This window comes from Pygoscelis adeliae, unplaced genomic scaffold, assembly GCF_000699105.1.
Source record: "Pygoscelis adeliae isolate BGI_AS28 unplaced genomic scaffold, ASM69910v1 Scaffold71, whole genome shotgun sequence".
In the NCBI taxonomy this organism is placed as follows: Eukaryota; Metazoa; Chordata; class Aves; order Sphenisciformes; family Spheniscidae; genus Pygoscelis; species Pygoscelis adeliae.
This window is the reverse complement of record NW_008824356.1, coordinates 10,882,307-10,887,214: the sequence shown is the minus strand read 5'-3', so window position 1 is coordinate 10,887,214 and position 4,908 is coordinate 10,882,307. Positions and strand designations below refer to the sequence as shown.

The following is a 4,908-nucleotide window of genomic DNA, read 5'->3' as shown; positions in this document are numbered from 1 at the left end:
AACTCAACCTTTGGGCTGAACTATGACAACAGCAATGACAATACAAGTTTTAACCTATCTCTGCATTTGAGCACAGTACATATTTATTGTGTCTGTTCTATGCAGTAGGAAGTTGGTCCATACGTACTGGCTCACATGCAATAGGCATTTTCCAGTTCACAGGTGGAGAAACAAGACTTGGTCTTAAAATTAGTTTAATGCACATATTTTTATTTCATGCAGAAAGAACTTGCAGAACTACAACTAAGCTGTTCCTGGGCCTTGTGTTCAAGCCAAAGCTGAAGGCACATTTGCAGACAATATCATGTGAGTGGTATTACAAGCTTCGAGAGGGAAAAGAGGTAGTAGGGGAAAATCACAGTATTACTTCTTGTCAGCACTGGCTGGAGACCTACATCACATTAAGTATCCTAATCAGGCTGAAGCAAATTTCAATGCAATATGCTTCATGTATTCTTGTCCTTTTACAATAACAGGCAAAGTAGACCCTTGTTGCAATACTCTTGGGCCTATATGTATTTCTCGCTAAATTGGTCATGACCTGTTGCAAACCTTCTCTTCTAGCATCTTGAAATGCATTTTTTGGTCATGAATTTTTGTAATTTAACATCACTGGATAGTCATTTTCATACTTGAAATGAAATCTTTAATATATTTTTAATTCTTAACATCAATGCCATGGGAAAAAAGATATTAAAGTCCAATTTTCAATACTTATTTATTTGTTTTTACAGTATCAAGCAAAAAGTATCATGTAATATATCATGCCACCTTTTTCTTTTAGGCAAACATTAAAGATTACCTTGGCTTTTTAGAATACAACTTAGTGGTTACCAGCCATGCTACAATGTGAAAAAGCATTCGGTAGGTTTTATTCATCCAGAACAAGAAAGCGTGCAGAGTGAATAATAACATTTGCCTGGCAAAGCTACCAGTGATGCACAGGGCAGAACTGAATCCAGCGTGCTTTTGAGCCGGTGATGTGCATGCCTTCACGCTGGCAGCAGAAAACCTTTCGAGTTGGAGGTGAACTAAGGAGCTCAAAAATGGATGTATATGAAAAATGGATGAAATACGAAGAAACTACTCTGGAATACTTTTATGACCATAAATATGTTTCATCATTATGTAAGACTGAATTCCCCCACCTCAGTATTATACATTTAGAGCTCACATAATTCCACAAAGAATGACATGAAACTGAAGTGCTTAACTACTCTGTGCCAAAAGCTTCCAAGATTAACTTCCATACAGTACAGTTCACACAGCTGTTTTTTAACATTAACTGGCAAAAAGAGAGCACAGACATGGATATAGAAGCAAAAATAAGAGTGCCTCTACCTCTAAATAGAAACAGCGTGGGCTATATAGAGGACAAACACACAGCCTGAGAAACAGGCAGGGCTGCTGAACATTTTCATCCTAGGTAGATCTTTCTGTTTTTTTTTTTTCCTGACATATAATTCTCCGATTACAAAGTGTACAGTTCTTCTACATAATCTTCCAGAACATTGCTATTTGGGGTATTTACTGAAAGCCATGCTTCATCACCTTGCTTCTACAAAACACCACCAGGCCTTTATAATCCATGGCCTAACATATGACTAGAATTCATGGTGCACAATTTGATGGCTATTTTAAAATTTATCAAAAATTGTGGGATCTAATTACTTGTAGAAACTGTTCATGTTTGACAAGTGCACAAAAACCAAACAACAACAAACTCTTAAAGCAAGTTTTATTTTACTTTATCTAGCAGGACTTTCCTTCATTTTATATGATTTCTCTATTAAGAGGTACTGATATTTTAACACATTATTCAATCCCACTTGGAGATTTTGAGTATATGTAATAATATTCTGTAAATGTTTTCAATCTCTGTATAGTTTGTAGTGGAAATTCAATAACTGGAAAATTCTGTGTTAGTATTTTATGAGGTCTGAAGATTTTTCATAGCTATTTGTAGCTATTTGCAGTTCCAATGATTTAAAACCACATAAGACATAGCATTAAGCATCTAGGACCAATTGTTTCAACTGTTGAACCTCAATGATATTTCAAATCAGCAATTTTGTATGCCTAAATGAAAACTTTTTTTCCTGAACTTACTTCTTGACAATTGATATATTTATCCTTGCAATTTCCTCTGAGACTGGCAAATGTTACACTTCCCTATTTAACAGATGAAGAAATGCAGCATAAAGACCAAATGTCTTGTCTAAGATCAGACAGACAGTCTTTGGCAAAGCTATGAACTCTAAATCCCAGGATACCACTGTAGTCATTGGACCACTCTTCAATTTTTACAGAACTATCCTCTCTGTCAAATATCAGCTTTAAACTTGTTGACTTTTGAAATTACTTGTCGCTTGAAAATGACAAAGATGTGTGAAATGCTTTACAATATTGGAAAATTGGATGTTATTCAATTTTCATCAAAGTGAAATGAAAGCCCTGAAATATGAAAATGACAGTATTTCCCTCTAGTGGCTCTCCCAATATTTCATAATGTCAGGACAAAAATTTTTCATTTAGTTTTTCTCTTTTGGCCTACTCTTTCCATACAGAAATTTTTCTCTCATTGAGTAACACAGTTTTTAAATTTCTTCCAAATAAATCTTACTTCTTGCACTCTTACTTTACACCAAAAAAAATGAAGAGAAAGAAAGAAGAAAAACTTTATCAATTCTTTTTTAACTCAAACACATTTAAGTAGATTCATTCCCATCCCACATACAGTTAAAAAAAAACACAAAACAAAAACTCCAGGCTGAGGAGTAGAGCTCTAGCAACAGTTCTTTCCATTCCTCTTCTGGTTTCCTCCTTCCTCAGTTCATTGATAATCATGCCTATAATATATAATATATAATTATATATATATTTTATATATGTATATATACTATATACACTATAATACATGCCTATACAAAGGCATTTGAGCACCCTAACTTTCAGGAAAAAAAAGCATTGCAAGTAATTAACAAGATCAGTCTTCTTCAGGTACCTAAAGCCATAAAAACAAACAAAAAGAAATGAAGAATGTATACCCATATGTGCCAGTAATTTAGGTCCTCATCTTTTTCTTTAAGAAGTAAGAAATACACCAGTGAAAATGTAAAGTATTTTTTTTTCTAAAACACATATAAGATAAAATAGAGTTTTTTTAAAAAAATTCAGGATGCTGGTAATTCAAAAGGCCAAAAAGGTTTTACAAATACATGTTACAGAAAGTTTGGCTGTTAGTTGTTGCTGGGTTTTTGGTTGTGTTTTTTTGCGTGTGTGCTTTGCTATTGTTTTGTGGGTTTTTTGTAGTGTTATTTAAAATTTCCAAAAGGATTCAAAATAGATTGAATCTCTAACAATATGAAATTGATAAGTATCAACAGATAACGATGATAACAACAAATTCTTCCCAGGAACTTCCTCTACCTTTACTACTGCTAAATAAATGGATTTCTAACTCATCAGATTATTTTCCTCTGAATCCATAACACTGTTTTCTGATGCAGATCAACCACTTATCAGTGCTTTTTCCCTCTTATTTTTCAGTACAGAGGGGAGAGCTGGACTGACTTAACAATAACTTGATGCCTCAATGGACTCTGCATACCAGTCTACTGTAATGTAAGCATTTCTTCTTCATGTTATTTATTCTATATGGAGTGTGCTGTTAGAGATAAAGAGCTTTATTACGGCAGTGAGCTTGGTTAGGTTTAGGGATCAGTCTGGATAGGGTTGACAGGAATATCAGCAGCTTCAGAAGCATAAGATAAACAGTCAAACATTTTTATAGAAAGCCCCTAAGCAATTATGGCTACTGTGTATAGCCTTTATTAATACCCTTTCTACAGAGACCACACATATATTTGGCACATTTCAGAGTATGTGGGGGGAAGGAAGTTCAGCCTATATGTAGCTTTCTACTTTGACTTTTTAAACTTCTAAAGTGGAGGAAGAAAGGAATCAATCACAAAAACAAAGTTAGGAAATGATTCCACAGGAATCCCCCACAGGAATCACCTGATAATGATAAATCATATTCAAATTTAGGTGACTTGTGGGATGAGAATCTGGTGGTGTTTAATGTTATTTCTTAACAGTAGTATTCACAGGAATATTAAAGCACCTGCCACTGATTTCATGTAACACTCAAGGTAACTCTGGGAAAAGTCAGATACAAGGATCAAGTGAATAGTTGTTATTGGTATAGCACAGAGAACAATCCCAACAGTCAACTGTTCAACAAGTACAAGTAAGTTATCTGTAGCTCCCCGTATATTGCAATACGAACTGGTATCCAAGGTTTGTTCAAATCAGACCTCATTGAAAAAAGGCACCTAACAAATGACTGAAATGAGCCATACACATTACGAATCAAAGTGACATAGACTGTTTATGGACAGCAGTGTTTTAAAGATAACAAGGGAGCTTTCTGTGTTTTATCTTTATCTGCCCTGAAGGGACAGGCAAGGAAGGAGAGGTGGTGGGGTGGCTCTGTACGTTAGGGCGTGTTTCAATTGTCTAGAGCTCAACGATTTTGATGATGATACAGTCGAGTGTTTATGGGTAAGGATGAGGGAGAAGGCCAACAAGGCAGATATCCTGCTGGAGTTATAGACCACCCAACCAGGATGAAGGGGTGGATGAAGCATTCTACAAGCGGTTGGCAGAAGTCTCTCAGTCGCTAGCCCTTGTTCTCATGGGGGACTTCAACTTCCCAGACGTCTGCTGGAAATACAACATGGCAGAGAGGAAGCAGTCTAGGAGATCCCTGGAGTGTGTGGAAGACAACTTCCTGACACAGCTGGTAGGTGAGCCTACCAGGGGAGGTGCCTCGCTCGACCTCCTGTTTACAAACAGAGAAGGACTGGTGGGAGATGTGGTGGTTGGAGGCCGTCTTGGGCTTAG

The 4,908-nt window shown here is 36.1% G+C and overlaps 1 long non-coding RNA gene across 1 annotated transcript in view; it reads left to right on the top strand.

Annotated features, from left to right (window-relative positions):
• The first annotated feature begins 221 nt into the window (after window positions 1-221).
• LOC103912988 overlaps window positions 222-4,908 on the top strand; it is an 18,585-nt gene continuing 13,898 nt past the window's right edge. The window contains exons 1-2 of the long non-coding RNA XR_663404.1: window positions 222-306; window positions 3,550-3,624. This is a non-coding gene — a long non-coding RNA (uncharacterized LOC103912988). The remainder of the gene's footprint in view (window positions 307-3,549; window positions 3,625-4,908) is intronic.